At 46.3% G+C, this 20,398-nt stretch overlaps 1 protein-coding gene across 1 annotated transcript in view; it reads left to right on the top strand.

Moving 5' to 3' along the window:
- Positions 1-1,047: 1,047 nt before the first annotated feature.
- Positions 1,048-20,398, top strand: part of LOC135369514 (Golgi-associated plant pathogenesis-related protein 1-like) — a 42,576-nt gene continuing 23,225 nt past the window's right edge. The window contains exon 1 of the mRNA XM_064603097.1: positions 1,048-1,209. The gene's annotated coding sequence lies outside the window, so the exon portion shown is untranslated. The remainder of the gene's footprint in view (positions 1,210-20,398) is intronic.

The following is a 20,398-nucleotide window of genomic DNA, read 5'->3' as shown; positions in this document are numbered from 1 at the left end:
ATTCATGCACGTATATGGCGTTGTGGGGCTACTTTATCTGCACCCACCCTGTATTTCTGAGGCATTGAGGCGGACACAGAGTTCCCAAGCGCATGGGAGTCTCGGTGAAGCAAAGTCTCACCCTTCACCCTAAAGAATCGCCCTTCACAGTATCGGCCGCCCTCCAGCGCCACTGATTTTTCACCTTCCACATCTTCACCTGCTCTTTTTCTTCTTCACCAATTCACCTCCTCCTCCGTGTTGTTCACCTTCTTTTTGTTCACAGTGTTATTTTATTATTTCTGCTGCTTTTCTCCTTTTCGTTTTTTTTTTTTTTCATTTCTTCGTCTTCCCATATCTTCTTTTCTTGCTTTTCTACGTCACCTTCGCATTCCAATTGTTCTCAATTTTTCTATTTTTCCGAAGCGGTCTCCCAACTTTTACAACAATAAAGTGGACCAACACACACCACTGGTGGAACGACATATGCATATTTTTCTTCAAACATCCACCCATCACCCATCATACGCTGTTGCCTACGTAAAAGACGACGACCTCGCGCCCAGCAAAAACAGAACTTACTTCTAAAAGATAACAGGGATAATGGAAAAGGTGCGACAAATTCACGACTGACTTTTCGACCTGCGGACAACCTCGATTCGCGTCTCGAATAATAAGCCAAAGCCGACATACACACTGTTTGAATATTGCATTACCCACTCAGATAAGTAGGGTTCCTTCTTTCGAAAACACTGGCACTCATTTGCGCGAAGCTCCGCTGATCACAGCATTCCACAACATTAAAGGAACTCCGCCTTTACAACGCGCATCGTTCTTCGTGAATAAGTAAAGTAATCCCATTAAAGATAAATGATTTTTGCGGCCCCTGCTCCTCCGAGAGAGTATTTAGTGACGATTCGTTACATGCGCGAAGACCTTCCAAATAATCACCCAGGGGGCAGGGAAAGAGGGAACGGAGGGAGGGAAGGAAGGGGAGAGGAGGGGAGAGAGAAGGTCACGGCGAGTTTTTGGTGGTGGGTGCGCTTGGGCCAATGCGGCTGGCGGCACTGCGCTGCAGAGTCGGGCCGCCGGTGCACGCTCGCCTCGACGCTGCCCGAAAGGTTCGCATGGATGCCGTCACCGAGGGCTTCGGCACGCGCTGACGGTCGTACAACGGGCGGCACCCGGCCGCCGGACTTCGGCCGCTGTGCATGGGACCACCTCGTGAATGTGAGTCGAACTCACTGAGTAGGTGTTAGTCGTATACGCGCTGAAAACAAAACTTCGCCGCATAGCGCGCTCCTAGCCAAGCGTTATTCCTCTTGGTTTCGGAAAAACTGGAGCGCACGTCGTTTTGTGACACTTGCGCAGTTATTATAATTGGCACCAAAAGGCGTACGTCCGGCACTTTCCGCAAATGAGGAATGATACCGGCATCGTTCTGCGCACCCTTCAGCATTGGTACGTGGTAAAGTTCTGTGGTGTGGTGACGAAGATGCGGTGCGAAGAATGGTCACGCTGCATTCTCATAGCAGAACTTCGTCACACAAGAGAGTTCTCCAATAGCGTTCTCCTGACTTCTGAAAAGCGCGGGGCGTATACGCCTCACACGCAAGCGTCACAAGTATAGGAAGCGTCACAAAAACGTGTATCCCTCTCGCTTTCAATAAATCAGGAGAATAAACGTTGTCGTGCTTTGACGTGCATGATGATGGTTGGCCAGGAGCGTGCTATACGGAGTCGTTGTCTTTTATGAGTGTTTGTGTGTCGGGGGAGAGGGTTACGTCATCCGGGACCGGGAGGGACGTTAATTAATCAATGGCATTAATTATGACGAGCGTGTGACCACGACTGGAGAAGCCTGCGCTTGGGCACATCACAGGACTACAGCCAGACACGTGACGTATTAGTGATCGAATCAACGCATCGTCGACAGCAGTCCGTCGACAGAAAGTGTGCAGTTCTAGAAATGCTGTCGAAATACGTCTTTCTCCAGTTTCCAATATGTCGAAGTAGCCGTACAGACGCAGACCCAGAGGAGGATGGCATTCAACTGGGATTCGTGTCTAGATGTACTGCTTGCGACACAGTGAAATCGGCACCCCGTGGTTTATCCCATCTCAAACCTTGAGGTATTGCAAGATCTTTTATTTCGAGTAAGAAACACATGCAGCATGTGATGTATAGCTTTAAATACAATATTCGAACAACATTATCGAGGGCACTCAAGGAAATACGAGCTGCAGAACTACTGACAGACGGTTTCGGATAACCGTGTCGCGAGCAGTACTTGTTCACAGGCATGTTGAACATGGCTGCCAGCCGCGCAGTGACGTCAGGCTTCCCAAAACTAGAAATTAATTTGATTATATGCTTCCGCGTCACATCAAAAAAAGAAAAAAATGGGGAGGATACAGCGTGAGGCACGCAGATTGTAACGACAAACTCTGTCAGATTCGGTAAAATTCGGTACGATTCTGAAGACAACAGCCCTAGTTCGTAATTACAACGTGCAACGCACATAACATAATGCACAGGCGCGACTGCAATGTTCTCGAAGCTGAGACACCTCACGCACATCCAAAACACAGCTCCACCGCGTGAGACACCCAACCGATATTCGTAGTGATATTGTTCTCTCCCCTGATTGCTGGAAACTTTCCACAAATCGTCACGATAAGAATGTTGTCATTCGGGATGATGATTGGCTAGGAGAGTGTTATTCGGGGAAATAAGTTCCGTTTTAAGACGCTCAGACGCTTTCAGACATATGTCGGCACAGTTCCCTTAGAAGTCGGCCCAGGACGCACATTCCCCCAGGGCGTCAGTCGTGACGTTGTCCACCACTGTGAGGCCAACAACGGCGTGCCCTTTCACCAGACCACCACCACCACCACCTTCCGTTTTAGGAGTATGTCCATAGAGTGTTGCCCATACTCGTCACCTAATAGTTTGTGACAAATTACCTCTGGTTCGTATTCGCTGTCTACCTCTTTACTTGGCTTCGCGTCTCTATAGGCCATTCATTCCCAGTTATCATTCATCTCATCATCATCATCACCATCTTCCTCATCTTCATTGGCATCATAATTACACACTTTAAAAAAACAGAACTTCACCACATAGCACGCTCTGCGCCAACCATTGTCAGGAATGATAGGGTTATCGCTTCTGATTCGAGGGGAGAGGGAGGCATACGCCTTTTTGTGTCAATTATGATATAAGCAAATTGACACAAAAAGGCGTACGTCCACCTCTCTCTTCGGATCAGAAGAGATAACCTTATCATTCGTGACAATGGTTGGCGCAGAGCGTGCTATGCGGTGAAGTTCAGTTATTAGAGTGCAGGAGATTTCCGCCAAAGCTACTGGTGCAAGTGACGTCGAGTTGCGGGCCTCACACTAGTGAAGCCAAAATCTCCATTTTATTTTTCCTGAAATGAAATGAAATCAATCAATCATTCCGTCTTGGATCTCGTCAATCAACCATCATCTCGAATGATATCATTATCTGCCCTGGTTTGTTGAAAACGGGAGGCGTACACCTCCTTTGTGACAATTATGAACATCATAAGTGTCACAAAAAGGCGTACGCCTCCCGTTTTCATCAAACCATGGCAGATAACGATATCATTCGAGATGATGGCTGGCTAGGAGGGTGCTATGCGGTGGAGTTCATTTCGAAGAGAGTATCATTCATGGCAATAGTTGGCGCAGAGCGCGCTATGTGGTGAAGTTAAGTTTTTAGAGTGTGTAATAACTTGGTAAGTGTTGCAATAAGGCGTCCAGATTTTTTTAACCATCAGAGAGGAGAACGATGTCGTTCGAGAAGGTGGTTGCCTAAGAAATTGCTATTTGTGGAGGCCCGCAACTCCACGTCGCTTGCACCAGTTGCTTTGGTGAAAATCTCCTGCACTCTAAAAACTGAACTTCACCGCATAACACGCTCTGCGCCAACCACTGCCACGAATGATAGGGTTATCGTTCTGATTCGGAGAGAGGGGGGCATACGCCTTTGAACTTCTCCGCATAGCATGCTCCTATAGCCAACCATCATCTCGAACGATACTGTTACCTGAACTGATTTGTTGAAAACGGGAGGCGTACACCCTTAAAAATGAACTTCACCGCATAGCACGCTCCTAGCCAACCGTCATCTCGGATGATATCCTTATCTGCCCTGATTTGTTGAAAACGAGAGGCGTACGGCTTTTTTGTGACACTTATGCTGTTCATAATTGTCACAGAAAATGCGTACGCCTCCCGTTTTCAACAAATCAGGGCAGATAACGATATCATTCGAGACGATGGTTGGCTAGGAACGTGCTATGCGGTGAAGTTCATTTTTAAAAGTGCATGCATTTTTTTGACACTTATGCTGTTCTATTTGTCACACAAAAGGCGTACGCCTCCTGTATTCAACAACCAGGGTAGACAACGGGCCAAACACGAGCAGTCGATGGCACCGCACCGTCTTTCCATTCCGGCGGTCCGATTGCTTCGTGCCATCAAAAGCTGTCCGCCTCGTCGTTGGGAAGCATATGACATTGGATGCCCAGCGAATATTTATGTGAATTAGGGCAATCAACCAACCATTAGGGCAACCATCGTCTCGGCATGCCGGCGAAAACCACAGGATGCGACTGCGATAGACTGCGACCATCGCGCGGAAGCTGGCGTCATGGAGATCTCTACTCCCGATGAATGCATACGCGGGACCCTACGGTGCATGCTCCTGGCGGGACCACGACATATCACGCTGACGTGTCTAGGGCCCGGCCGTGGTTCCGTGAAGTTGCTCGGTGTGTCACCGCGCGGCAGCTCGCCACGGCATGGCGCCAGCTGTACTACCTTCGCCGCTTCGACCGAAGCAGTTTGCACGTGCCTTCGCGTAACGTTTGGAGCGTGCCAACTTTTAAAAAAAATAAAAAGAACAAACGATAGCGAACGGTATGTTCACTTCAGCATTAGGCCCCTGGTCCTTGATAATCCGTCTCCACGTCTGTTAAGTCGTCTGTAAGGCGAAGGTATTTTCCCTCGTACGAGCCGCCTGTAGTAATCTGCTCAAGAGCGTCAACGTCTTCCTGGGGCATGACGTTGAATCAGGCCGAAATACGATGATTGGACTGCACTCTATGATGCCCCAGAAAGCACAACAGGACCGCCCGAGGCGCACTCGAGTGGTGTCCCGTAGCGCGACCACAAGCATCGTCACACGTTTACATGAATTGCTCATTCGACCGGACATTTTCATGGAAGAGGTAGAGCTCGACTTATACTACCTCGTTGTATTTGTTGTTACCTCTGCGCGCAGAGCAGTGCTTGATGATCTCAGTCTCCAATCCCTGGACATGACCAACGACCACAGGTATGACGAAGAAACCGAAGGGACACTGGACCACGAACGGCAGCTTGAAGCGGTCATAGCGAGCTCTAGGAGGTCCCACAAACTGCATACAGAGACCACGGCGACAACGGCCACTACTTCAACCGCTCAGGCTAATCGAAATGTATCGTCACCGATATTCGGAGGCAAGCTACAGGACTGGCAACGATTGTGGGAGCACTTTGAGCCTACCGTACTTAACAACTCTCCCTTGAGCCCGTTGAGAAATACCTCCCGACGTTCGTCACCGATGACCAGGGCCGGTGCTAGTTGTGCGCGGCGCCTGAGGCAAAGGCACATCGCGGGGCCTGTTTCACACCAGCACTCATCCAACGATAAGAAATGATAAGATTTTCGCAGTGAGAGATTAAAGTAATCCCTAGTTAAGGGCTTCGTGCTCTGGGCCTATACAAGCGCGGGGCCTAAGGCGGTCGCCTTACTCGCCCCCCCCCCCCCTATCGCCGGCCGTGCCGATGACTCCACACGTGGCGTCGACGACAGTGGCGTCACCCCCACCCCACCCACTAACGGACCCCTTCGTTACATGGCGATACACGATAAATAACATTAGAACTTGAAAACCATTTGGGATCTTCCCTTCACAACGCTCACAACCCTTCACGCGACCCTACACAACACAAACCGACACAGCATTCGCAGACAAACGAGCCTTTCGGACTGACTCTGATTCAGCTTGGCGGCGCCGTCTCGCAGCTTTCTTTCGCCGCCGCTCCTTCGCGCAGCTTTCATAACCCATGGCGCGCCCACGCAGACACTTCTGAACCTGTCGACCACCACAGCTGCACTGCGGGCTGCCGACCAGCGTTGCCAAATCATTTGCGGCCGTCCCTCCAGATGAAGCGAAAAAAACCTCCAGAATTTGACCAAAAACCTCAGTTGATTGAATTTTCTTCTGAAGTCGCCTTATAAACATGAACTTAATTCTACGTTGACTCGCGCACTTGTATGGGACATGGTAGCGTCAAAGGAACTGCTGCACGCGGCGGAAGATGCGCTTACAACATAACGCGAAATTGAAAACTATACAATTGCTAGACATGTGGCAAGCTCTAGTGCAGGATATCGATCGCCCTGGATATCCGCGGCTTGCGAAGTACCTGCTGAAGTACCGGAATTCGCCCGCAAATTGGCAGTGTAACTGTAAGCTGGTTTTGTTCCAGTGGAGCGCAGGACGTTTCCTGGTAGTCCCGGGCAGCACTTATTGCTTCTTTTAAGCCCAGCACGGACACCCAGAATAGTATTCAAAACGTCCACTCCAATTCCGTTTCGCATTTCGTTTTTCACTATATTCGTTGCGCTGAATAACCCCGGCGTGGGACCATTGGACCAGACGACACAGTGCAAAGTCAATTCAACTGTCTTCCTGTAGCAGGACTGTTCCGGAGACACACTCTTCTGGGCGCTGTTTCATATATTGTGTGAACAGAAAACAAAACCTACAGATTTCCCTCCAGCCTCCAAATCAAACTTCCTCCCTTCAGACGGCGACGCTAACCCTCTAGATCTGGAGGGAAATCCTCCAACTTGACAACACTGGTGCCGACGTGCCGACGCCGTGGCTGCGTCGCGCTCTCCACGCATCCTTTCCTTTCCTCTCGACTGACTGCGCCGTGCGGACACCGGACAGACAGACCGGGTGCCCACAGCCCCCCTTTGCACAAAGCAAAACTCTTCAATGGGTTTGCGCCCCACGTTTGCATACTCGACAATGAGAAAACCGACAGACTAGCAGGCGAGGCTCGCTCCTATATACACCGATTCCACCTTCCCAGTCCCGCCAGGAGAGAACGGATGTAGTTCCGTATCGGGACCACTGGCTTTTTTTAAAAGAAAAACTAACAAAAACAAAAATCGAACGCTTTTACGTGAAAGAAGAAGTAATTAGTAACGGAATTAAACAGGAATGACCCTCGTATATTGCGTAAAACGTATAAAAGTTTAATTTTATCGTCGGGTTCTTGATGGCGATCCGCCATCTTGGCTGAGGACCTTACTGACCTAATCCGAGGCACAGTCTCGACGCCCGCACCGCCTAGTGCGTGCCCCCCGCCCCAGACCCCCAATCTGTAGAACCTAACTTAACCTAACCTCACTAATGTGAGGTGATTTAGCCCATTTCAACGGCCCTGCCTTTCGCAAGACGGCAAGTTTCGAATCCGTTAGGCTTAGCATCCCCGTGTTTCTCCTGCGCTAAAAGTGAATCAGATGGGGTTGTTTAAATGCATATAAAAACTTCTAGTCCACATAATTTTATAATTCTTACATTTTTAGGTTCAGTATATGACCTTCTTCCACTTCTATGCGATATTTACTTTCCTAACCGTTTCACTAATTTTTAAAAAACGAGTGGTCCCGATACGGAACTACACCCCACCGGAGCTCATCTTCACCAATCTAGCAACAAGTATTCCGGTACCGGAGACGTGCCATCTCCCATGCCCGTCCTCCTCTTATATCCCGATTTTAGAGGGTCGCCCCCACTGTCCTATGCCGCATCCGGACTGAACATGTACGGCTCAAGCGCCCTGCATATACTACCACCCAGCGTGGAAAGCTCTTGTCCGATACCTCTTCCACGGAGATGTCCGGTTGAGTGAAAAGCTCATGTATAAATATGTAATGATGCAGATGCTCGCTCCGCGGTTCCCCGCTTGAGTCCGCCTTAGATGATCCAGTGGCGCTTTTCGGGGCATCATCAAGTGCAGTGTCATCTGTGTTTCGGCACTAGTATTGCAAAAAAAGGGATGCAATCAGTGCGACAGCTCGTCTCGATGCCCGTTCGAAGAGTTGCCCTAATCATACAGTTCTCCACGCGCCCCTGTCCTGCTTTATCTTTCTTCAGCACCGCCCGTTGTGAGATCAAGATCTGTACTAATTATGTATGAGTCAAATACTAAAGTGCATGTTACGCAACAAGTGGCCGATTACTTTTCCGCAATAACTTGCACAATAGGAACAATCCGGGGTAGTTGGTATACGTTCATGATGACTAATAGCAACAAGAAGACAAGGGCAGGGTAGAAGTAGACAGGACAACTGCAGACTATCAAATAAGTTTACACAAGGAACACAGCATTAATGATTAATAATAATAATAATAATAATTAAGCACAATAACTTACCCTGTAACGAGTTTACTGTGACCGAATAACCTCCTCGATCATCGCGGCGCGGCGCTCATCGCAAATCAAAAATGAATCTCCACAGCGCAAGAAACAGATTCCAAGACACCATACCCAGCACCAGATCGCACTAAAGCTTTCAGCACGACAACGCTTGCTCCACACTCAATAACGCCACACAAGGCCGAAACAAAAGGTCACATCATATATACAGTGAACTCTCGTTAATATGACCCCCGTTAATCTGACATACTCGCTTTATGACCGTTTTTCTCGGGAACCGTTCCGCCCGGCATGTAAATCCCTCTCGTTAATATGACAATCCGTTTATCGGACAATGACCACGATTTTTGTCACAAGTAGGGTCAAACACAGGCATTATATTCCCGCTATTATGACCACCTCACATGACCCTCAGAGTAGCCGTCTGGAGAGGCTATCTGGTACCTCGCTCAGAGGGTGACACGTGTTAAAGTAGGGCGTCACAGGTTGCCTTGTTATTTTTTGAGCAGATAAAGTCCGATAACGTGTCCACAATTGATGGTGCTATTGTCCATTTAGAAAAATTAATGACTCAAAATTGTTTGATGTAATCATTGTTAACAGATTTTTCAGAAAATAAATCATAATTACGTCAGCTTTCGTTGTGCGTAGAGGTGTGTCCGGTCCGCGGAGGGTCCGTTTCTCGTTAATATGACAATTCTCTTTATGACCAAAATCCGCGGGAACGCCAGTGGTCATATTAACGAGGGTTCACTGTACTTCTAAAGCGTGGACGTGCAATATACAACCCGTGCGACGACCGAGATGCATAAAACGACCCCACCCAACTATAATACTCAATGCACTCTATCGTTATGTCAGCGGCGGAAACTCTTTGCTTCCTCGCCATCAATCTGGGCGCCGCCGTGTCGCCCGGAAGACAGGCCCTAGTATGGTCTGATGTGACACAGCGAAAGAGATAGGAGGCGCTCTTTGTCAAACAGGGGCAGACATGTGTGTTGCCCGAAGCTTTTTACATCTTGCAATTCATCTTCCGATTGTGACTAGTTCCCGCTGCAAAGAAACAAGTCCGCTTGCGTTGCAGTAATGGAGTGGCTGTTATGGAGGCTGCTTATGGTTTTACTTGGTGGTAGTAATGGACGAGTTGGTTTGTGTTGTGTCAGATACATCCAGGGTGATCGTAAAAGATGCAATGGCGGATGACGATGTGTCTTGTAAATGTATACGGTGTGCTTAGTAAAAGCAATAAATGTCAGGGTGGATGCAGCTACTGTGCGGCATGCAGTGCGAATAGTACAGAATGTTTGAAAGTTTTGTAATAGGGCGCGTGAGAATAAGGGCACCCAACACGCAAGCGTTATAGTGCACGCAACGACCTCAACCCCGTGTACGGTTTGTACAAGGTGTTTCACATAACGTGAAAAAAAAAATATCGTATTAAAAAATCTACTAGTCTCAACACCACGGCGTCATCGCTATTGATCTCGAGTGAGATTTTGTCATGCGTTCTGAGCGCTTTTGTCCAATTTAATTCGCAAGAAATTGAATTTTTCCGCTTGAACTCCGAACTTTGCCATGTCTGCCTCAGAAAGCACATGTTGGATTTGCTCCATGCAGTTGCTATGTACACTCACTACTGCATTGATATTGGCTGAAACAAAATTTGCTAAAGACATCGTTTCGAGGAGCGCAAATTGTCGGCCACGTCGAAAGAAGCGACGCAAGGAGGCCATGTACCTGCCCTTTCACTTTCCCTTTTCCAAACTTGTGCTCATAACGGCAACATGTTTGCAACGTAAAGTTATCTGAAAGAAGAGCGAGAAGGAAATTGGAACGTGCCGGTGACCGTGTTTCTTTGGCGGATCCTGCATTAATTTGACGGTGAACTGAGCTCGGCCGACAATTTGCGCTCCTCGAAACTTTGTATTTCTGAATTTTTCTCAACTACTAGCAAAGCAGTAGGGAATGTATTTTACGCAGTTCAATTGGGTACATCCGATATGCGCTTTGTGTTTCTGTCAGAAAAAAATAAAGAAAGAAAGAAAGAAAAAAGCAACGTGAAGTTGACTTGGCAAATTTTGGAGATTAATTGGGAAAAATCAATTGCTGGCGAAATTTAATGAAAGGGCTCAGAAGTCATGGCAAAATATCCCCCGAGATACATGGCGTTGAACCCATAGTGTTCAGACCAGTAGATTTTGTAAAGCGATTTTTTTCCTTCACGTTATGTGTATATAGATTGGAGAAAGAAAGAAATATGAAGAGGTTGTGTATATAGAGTTTTACCGTATACAAGTATAAGGGGCTTATGTAAGTTTAAACACGCACGTTGGGAATTACGATGCAGCGTTGTACACACGAATACGTGCCGGAGCTGAGCTCAGGTAGTTTGCTCTCACAATGTATTACACATAACAGAACAGAAGAAGAAGAAAAAAAAAAACTGAAGAAGAGAAAATTTGAAAGAGTCGCACAGCCAACGACATGTACATCGGTTGGTCCGTGTATTCGCATTGATATATAGGATGCCCACGGTAACTGCAGAAATCATCTCTATAACACAAAAACATAGCGCTGTAAGGGAAAGCTCCCCTATGACGTTACATCTTACAGTGAAGTACTGTTTGTAGCACAAACGTCGTAGGAAGGAGAGTGTCAGTTTCTCTTTGACAGAGCTGTATGTCAGTGATCATTTCAGCGGCTATAGGGTGGCTGATTAGTATACTATGATGAAACATGTTCCTTCATGAATGCTATACCCAAAACTGTTGTTGATGCCTAATTCTTATATATATTCACGTGGATGTCTTATATATTATTAGGATGGGCGTTCCCAGGACTTTTTTAGGGGGGGGAGGCGGTGGAAACCCCCACCCCTACGACGTCATTATCTGGAAGAGGACGCTGTGCACTGTGTGGGTGTTCAGAGGTCCCTATTATGACATCTGAGAATAAATGTTACGACCTATTGCTATAGAGTGCACTATTTTCACAGCGACCTCGAAGTTTCAGGGGGTCCACGATCCCCCCCCCCTTGCCCCCCTATCGGCACGCCCATGATTAGTAGTCATAGCAGTTTTCAGTTACCATCTTTGTTGTTGTTATTTGCGATCCTGATCCCCGGGGCCTTCATGTAAAAGGCGCGTTATCTTATCATCAGTGATCGTCGTTGTTCTTGCATGTCGCCGTTAGAGCGAAGTGTCGGTGGAAGACAGACTGGGCAAGGGCAAGTGCAGAGAGAGAGTTCGAGCAATTTTCGATTCATTGGCGCATCCTAAATGCGATTTCAGCATGCTCGTTTGTGCCTCTTTTATTTCAAATGCACAAAGAGGTAGCAAGCGAGCTGGTGGTATAGATCCATAACTTAAAAAGTTACGCTCGCCACTAACAAACGAACACTTGGACGCAGTCCTTAGGATTGCAGCAGCGCAATCACTTTCACCCGATGTTGACGTAATAGTTGAAAACAAGAGGTGCAAGTTCACTCGGTACACTACGCAGCAAACAAAAAGGATTGCTGACCCCGTGATTGAGCAACGTTACGTAACGCAAATATATGTCTTTTTATGTCGTTATGTAGCTTTGTGTTGCGTCATCTATATCAGAAACAGGCTACCCCAAATCCGTGGGTATGCAGACCGCGTAGTTCCTCCATGGCTCAACGCGGCTCGCGGCCACGAATGAGTTCGGCACCCCTGGTGTGTATACCATGAGTATGCCGTTCATGTGTGTAGCATGTAGCATGTTCTGCATGTAAATAAGTGCGGTGCAAATGAATATTCTGAAAAGGTCATTCCACCCACAAACCCTGCGTTGGATCGCAGAATACCGTTCCTCGTTCGAACGTTAGCATGACGACGACGAATTTTGAGAAGCAGGATCGAGAATCGTTGTAAACTTATAAGTACACTCTTAAAAATGAACTTCACCGCATAGCATGCTCCTGGCCAACCATCATCTCGACTGATATCGTTATCTGCCCTGATTTGTTGGAAACGTGAGGCGTACGCCTTTTTTGTGACACTTATGCTGTTCATAAGTGTCACAAAAAAGGCGTCCGCCTCCCGTTTTCAACAAATCAGGGCAGAAAACGATATCATTCGAGATGATGGTTGGCTAGGAGCGTGCTATGCGGTGAAGTTAATTTTTAAGAGTGTAGGATTCCGCGTTTTCGGTTTTTATTTTTAGGTCGGCGTATGTTTTTCGGTGTTTATTGATTTTCATGAAAACTGCATTTTTCGATGTTTTTCCCGGCGTGTACATGGTTTACCATTCGCTTATCGGCGAATAGAAATCACAATGTAATTTCCGCACGACGCTCATTCAAGATGGCGTTGTTCGCTGCGGCGGCGTCTTACGGCTAACGAAAAAGTATAGATGGACATTTTTCACAACCATCGTATTCCTGTACGGTTTTCCGATCTGCATCAGCGACTTGCTGGGCATGTGCAGCAATATATCTCTGTCATGTCCTGGAATGTCCCTCTGTATTCGGTGCTTTTCGATTAAAAGCGAATGAGGGAAAATTTACCTGCACTTTTAAAAATGAACTTCACCTTATAGCACGCTAATAGCCAACCATCATCTCGAATGATATCGTTGTCTCACCTAATTTGTCGAAAACGGGAGGCGTACGCCTTTTCTGTGACAATTATGACCAGCATAAGTGTCACAAAAAGGGCGTACGCCTCCCGTTTCCATCAAATCAGGGCAGATAACGATATCATTCGAGATTATGGTTGGCTAAGAGCGTGCCATGCGGTGAAGTTCATTTTTAAGAGCGTGGCGTATGTTTTTCGGTGTTTTTCGATTAAAAGCGAGAACGCGGAACCCTACACTCTTAGAAATGAACTTCACCGCATAACACGCTCCTAGCCAACCATCATCTCGACTGATGTCGTTATCTGTCCTGATTTGTTGAAAACGCAAGGCGTACGCCTTTTTGTGACAATTATGCTGTTCATAATTGTCACAGAAAAGGCGTACGCCTCCCGTTTTCAACAAATTAGGGCAGATAACGATATCATTCGAGATAATGGTTGGCTAGGAGCGTGCTATGCGGTGAAGTTCATTTTTAAGAGTGCACTTATAAGACAGCCACCCCTTCCGTGAGGACATATTTCCCTCTCTCACCCGCTCTCAGTGCCGATTACCTGTATTCTAAAAACAGAACTTCGCCGCATAGCACGCTGTGTACCAACCATTGCCACGAATGATGGGGTTATCGCTCCTGCTTTGATGCGGTGAAGTTCTGTTTTTAGAGCGTAACGACTGCGCGTTAAGGTTTTGTGTGTGATTAAATCAATTACATTAAGATATCTAAGATAAACCAATTGATTATTTCATGTTTAGGAGTTCAGGAGGAGTGTTGTTGTTGTTGTTGTTGCTTGGGAACTTAGTTTTTATAACCTCGTGGATGTCTCCAATAGAGAGTGCCCCTATTTATTTATTTATTTTTAGGTTAAGCTTTGTTCGCAGTAAAAAGTGGAATATGACATTATGATTATTTACTGACCTTTAGATGACACGCCAATTTCGATTCGCTCTCAACTATAGGTCTCCCCGTACGGCATATAGGCACTAATTCTTGTTTGCAGATATCCACGGGGATAAAGCCTCGATATTCCCGATTACGAAATGTCCGATCTCGAAATTCACGTAATCAAAACAAGGAAAATCAAAGCGAATGCTCTATTGCTTCGTAATATGATATGCCGCGTTTAAAAACGCGGCATCACTATTTAAGCACTCAAATTCACGTGTTTTTCATGTCTGTCCGAGTCATCTTAGCGAACGAAAGCCACATTTTAGCGGCCGTCATGCTTAGCAGGGTGTATACGACGGAAAATGCACCTTGGTTAGTTTTTTATTAGGTTAGTCCAAGTTCGGTGTTTGCATTTGCATGTCTAGGCTAGTCTAAGTTCGCAGTTGGCACTGCGCGCGACTGTGTATTTTGTTGTGTGGGAGAGCTTTACTGAACGAATTTCACGTGGGTACTATACAACAAGCACAACACACACACAAGATCACCGATACAGGACGATGCAAAATGCGGCTATTAACAAATGAGAGGCAATAAATGATAAATTAACATCGATGGGGAAAAAATATGTACAAAATATGAATACGCTTATGACGGAACACCAGCGATGGTGACGAGTCTGATGACAAATATTTACAGTAGTTTTAGAAATGAACTTGACCGCATAGCACGCTCCTAGTCAACCATAATCTCTAATGGTATGCATAATCTGCCCTAATTTGTTGAAAACAGAAGGCGTGCGCCTTTTTTGTGACAATAATGAACAGCATAAGTGTCACAAAAAAGGCGTACCTCTCCCATTGTCAACAAATCAGGGCAGATAACGATATCATTCGAGATTATGGTTGGCTAGGAGCGTGCTGTGCGGTGAAGTTCATTTTTAATAGCGTATTTTATAACGGGGATTTTGATCACTTTATTTCGAGGTACACCCGCCCACGTGCGCACCGCATTAACCGCATCTTAACCGCGCATGCAGGATGCCGCGCGCGCACTGACCCAACTCGCGCACACCCTCTTGGCATTGCTGCATAGTTGTTAGCATAGCCGTCGAGCTTCAACCCAACCGACTCGCACACACAGGGTCTAAACCTATAGGGTCATTCTGTAATTTAGCCTGACTTGTTCAGAGAGTAGCATTACAAGGGATGCGCAGAACGTGATGTGCATTGAACTAGAGCGCTCACAGCCCGCCGTACGTATACGCGGCTACAAACTTTGCTGCGGAGCGAAAACCAATTTGGCCGGTAGCCTAATGTCATTTGCCTACGAAGGAAGGGTCATGGCTGAGTAAATGATTCCCTAGACGAGCCAGGCGTGATGCGCCTAAAATGGGCCAAGGACACAACGGAAGTGTTCCCTTGTCTGCATCAATGTCAGTATGCATCAGATAAAAAGGAGTAATTGTAGTCATTTTCTGGACGATACACACTTAAGGAGGTACTAAAGCGCAAAAATGTAATGTTCTCGCGGAGTGTAACGATGCCGTTACCTTTACACCAACACAAAAGGAGTTCATCGGTTGCGTTGTTTATGATGAATTAGTTTGTTATGCAGAAGAACAGCCGCAAGAGCCTTGACGTTGGTGCACCACTAAAATACAGCAACAGTAAATGCAATAGTAAATGTAGCATGCAGCGTTACATGGCATTATGATAAAGCAAATGAAGGCAAGAAGGTCATGTAACTAAAAATAGTGAGTACAGAAGACAAATGAATCAATGAGTATAACACGTTAACACACTGTAAACTGAAAGACACCCTTATGGGTGTAAATGGCTTGTCCTATAACTCACTCCACTTTTTACACCTTATGCTCTGGAACACCCTTTTTAGAGGGTGTATTCTGTGTAAGACACCCTTTGAAAGGGTGCTTTTCCTTGAAAATGCCTTCTTTTGCACCCTTTAAACACCCTTTTGGGAGGGTGTAAGATTGTTAAACACCCTTCAAAAAGGGTGTATAAAGGGTGCCAAAGAAGGCATTTTCATGGAAAAACACCCTTTCAAAGGGCGTTTTACACAGAATACACCTTCTAAAAAGGGTGTTCCAGACCATACGGTGTAAAAAGTGGTAGGACAAGCCATTTACACTCATAATTGTGCCTTTCAGTTTACAGTGCACAAGCAAAATGTAATGTGATTTTTGAAGACGAGAGAGTTTACTAAAATTTGACAACGCGCGAGTGGGTCGTAAGGACAAGCTTTACGTACATAGAAGGATGGGTGATTACGAAGGGTAGCGCAAGAATGTAAAAAAAAATGATGCGGCTTAACAAGAGTGGGGAATCAACGCAGGAATGTACACATTCGTGGAGGAATGCGGCGTCAGCAATTTGTGGCCGCGATGTCGGGGGGAAGAAGCTTGAAGTACCTTAAGAGACTTAAGAGTAGTGAAATGATTCAAAGCCAGGCACGTCTCGGAGGTAAAAGTTCTGAGGAAAGCGAAGTGCGCGTTTCTAGACAGCCCCACAAGGCGATCACTCTCAGTAACGCATAGGACGTTCCAGGCAACGGATGCGTACTGTAGTTAGGGTAGACAGTGATGGCCAGTAGATATAACTGCATGTAGTTAAACTACTAGTTAAACTATACCTGATTGTAGTTGGAAAGTAGTTATCAACTACTTGCAGAAATGTGATGGCAACTACTAGTTAAACTAATATTTCGAGTAGTTAACTACAGTAGTTAGGTTACTGCAGGTGCCAACTACTTCCGATTTTGTCGCAAGCTTTACGGCACGATTGTGCTTCCGACTTTTACCGTGAGCTACTTGTTTGATGAGAACGGAGGTGCAGAACACTTGTGCCATGCATGTGTACTAAATGTTCGCTTTTATCACTTCTTGTGATTCATGTTTACGTGTCCAAGAACACTATGGAATGAGATTGGTGTTGTTGGATAACGTTAAGTAGTTATAGACGTAAGTTAAAATACACTGCAGTAGTTAAAGAAGTAGTTTTAACTACCTCCCCTGAAAAGTGGTTGAACTACTAGTTAAATTACTCCATCGCAAAATAGTTATATAGTGACCATCACTGGTGGTAGAGGTTGTGGTAGAGGAGGAAACCCCAATAGGCGAGTGCAGAAAATCTCAGTGCTCTTTGCGCACGCATTGCATCCTGGGCGCTTGCTGAGCGGGGAAACGAAGAATAATTCTTCACATTTCGCTTTCGCTGACCTTCGCACGTCGTGAACAATGGACCGCGCGGTAGGGAAGAAGTCGGAACAGTTTGGAAGCCACCCGTTTCTTTCGTATTAGTAAACCCCCACAGTTCAAGGCGGCGCGCTAAGCACTCTGGAATTTTCTGAACTCGTCCATTTACGCCTTCCCTTTCCCCTTCCTTCCCTCTCCTTCCTTCTGTCAAGAAGCGCGACAATGCAGAGAGACCTCGGATTTTGTTGCCAGACTCGGTGCCTTGTTCGCTCTTAGCGTTCCACACCGAAACTGCATGGGAGGTGACCAGGGTCCGAATTCGTGCGCCCGGCTGTGCTGTCTAGGTGTTTTCCCTGGGTTTTCCTCTGACGCTCGAACACAAATGTCAGCATAGTTTCCTGTCAAGTCGTCCTCAGGAAGTACGATCCTCCCCGAGCAACATGCAGCTATAAGGCCGGCAGGCATATCGCTCGGAAATAGCCACGACACCACCAAATCTTCCTCTCCATCTCGAGAGTGCCGACAACGCGGCCCACCACCAACAACCTTATTGGGAGATGATGAATGGGGAGCTTCATCGCCGGGGGGCGATGCCCCCCCATCCCATTGCTGGTGGTGATGCAGGGAATGAAATAATAAGCCCCTTCACAATAAGAATCCAAGTCATATGGTATCCAAAAAAAGTGAAGGGAGCTTTGTGGGCGGACCAGGCTCACGTTGGTATCCTCAAAACACTTGTCTAATCATCGCGGAAGATATAGTTTGTGTACACCAATCGTCGTAACCAACCTGCGTCGTAATTTATGCATCCTTCACGTTTAGGGAGTTTGGGAAGTGCGTTACTCTGTGACATAAAACGCTTATACGTGTGCGTAAATCAAATCTATAATCCTTATGTATATATCTGTATGTAATAATAAATCGTATGTATACATATATACATCTACATAAAACATTCATTTGGAGGAATTCGCACGAGTGAGGCGCTTAGAAACGCTTCAGCGCCCATCTTTCCCTTTCTTCCCCATCTTCCCCTTTATTTTTCAGTCTCTACTCCAACGAGGTCCCGTTTTAACGCCGCTACACGGTCTTAACTTGCACCCATTTATATTCACGAACCATACGACTAACAGCTCGGTGTGACATGAAAGGCTTTCCCCTTTCGCAAATACTCCTTTCTCGGCCTTTCCCCATTCCGTCGCGGCATTTCCCCAAACACAAATAGGAGGGGGTGTGAAAAAAAAAAAAAATGTCGACCTACAGCTTTATCAAAACGGCGGCTGGAAAATGTGACCGTTGAACAAAGTCGTTAAAAATGAGGACGCTGACCAAATACTCGGGGATCGCAATGGTTCAGTGACAAAAAGCAGGGAGACGCGCAAATCGAAACTGCGTACGTGACTACGGGGCACTGCAGAGCGGCAATTCTCCCCCCAAATGCTTCTTGGCGTCTTGCCAGCAACGAAAGAATGTCGTGGTTCGTGCCCTGCAGTTTAAACGAGCTCGAGCTAGTTGAACTGTAATACAATTTACCACATAAGATACTCGACCAAAGAACCTCGAAGCTCCCAAGTTATTTTTGAGAGGTAACGAGCTGCTTTCAAGTTACGCACTCTTTAGTGCTTGATCTTTAGTAACAATAATAGTAATAGCAGTAATAGTAATAATAATAGTAAGTAACACAAACGCATTCTCCGAGTCATTCTTTTGTTCCACCATAGTCATTTGGAATGACCTCCCAGAACACGACATAACCACCACTCATGACCACCAGTCATTTCTGAACATTATACGCCGGCTAAACCGATTTTTGTCTGTTTTTGTTTTTTCTCTTTTACATTACTTGCAAAGCGTATTAAGTATGTTCGTATTGCTCAATGGTGTACTAACTCTTTTGTATTATGTCATCTTTTCGTTTCTTTCTTTTTTTCTCTTGTCGTTGCAAAATATTCACTGTACTTTATTTGTATTTTATATACTGTATTTACTGTTTTTCAACCGTGTGTTCATTATTCCACTGTATTCCCTCTTCGCGGGCTCCTTGACAGTGTTTCACATTTTTTTCCCCTTTTCGACGTATGTAACCATACTGTAATTGTAACTGGTTTTTTCCACCCCCCATATAATGCCCGTAAGGGCCCCTGGGGAAAGTAAATAAATAATAATAATAATGCATAAAGAGCACTAGGACAAGCCTGTTAAGTAGATAAGTTAGATAAGCTCACGCAATACAATAGGTAGACAAATATATAGTCTTGTGAGGCAACACTGACGGTGATGGTGATGGTGATGTGGCCTTTTTCGGAAGGGCAGTCACCGTAGCTGAACTGTAGCACGCGAGAGAGGCTGTTTATTCGCACAACCTCTCGAAAATCCCTCACTCTCCTGGTGAGATCCTGTAAGATAATGAGTCTCCACAATAAGAAAAAAAAAGGGTGTGAAAAGGTGGTAACTTCTATAGTTGTCACCTAAACTCTTAAGAATGAACTTCACCGCATAGCACGCTCCAAGCCAACTATAATCTCGAATGATCTCGTTATCTGCCCTGATTTGGTGAAAACGATAGGCGTACGCCTGTTTTTGTGACACTTATGCTGTTCATAATTGTCACAAAAATGGCGCACGCCTCCCGTTTTCAACAGGGGCTTAATCGCTTCGTCGTCGTTACGGTCGTTACAAGCTAACGAGTGGCGGGAAATTCAAAAAGGCGGGAGGGAAATTTAAAAAGGTCGGCACGTGATAAAACACGTGCACGGCGCTCTTCGCGCGATACGTGAAGGCCGTGGTACACGTCACGCGCAATGTGTCACGTGCCCACCTTTTTGAATTTCCCGCCACTCGTTAGCTTGTAACGACCGTAACGACGATGAAGCGATTAAGCCCCCAGGGCAGGTAACGAGATCATTCGAGATGATGGTTGGCTTGGAGCGTGCTATGCGGTGAAGTTCATTTTTAAGAGTGTAGGTGGTAGGTGGTAGAAGTCGGCCCAGGACGCACATTCCCCCAGGGCGTGAGTCGTGACGTTGCCCACCTCTGTGAGGCCGACAACGGCAAGCCCTTTCACTAACACCACCACCATTTTTAAGAGCGTGGGCCTCACGTTGAGGGGAGGCGCCTCGAGTTGTGCAAAGATGAATATGAGGATGGTAGACGTAACCAGGATGAAGAGAGATAGAGGAGATAGAAACGGAG

Source organism: Ornithodoros turicata, chromosome 9 (assembly GCF_037126465.1).
Source record: "Ornithodoros turicata isolate Travis chromosome 9, ASM3712646v1, whole genome shotgun sequence".
NCBI classification, from domain to species: Eukaryota; Metazoa; Arthropoda; class Arachnida; order Ixodida; family Argasidae; genus Ornithodoros; species Ornithodoros turicata.
The sequence above is the reverse complement of the archived record's forward strand: the minus strand, read 5'-3'. Positions and strand labels throughout refer to the sequence as shown.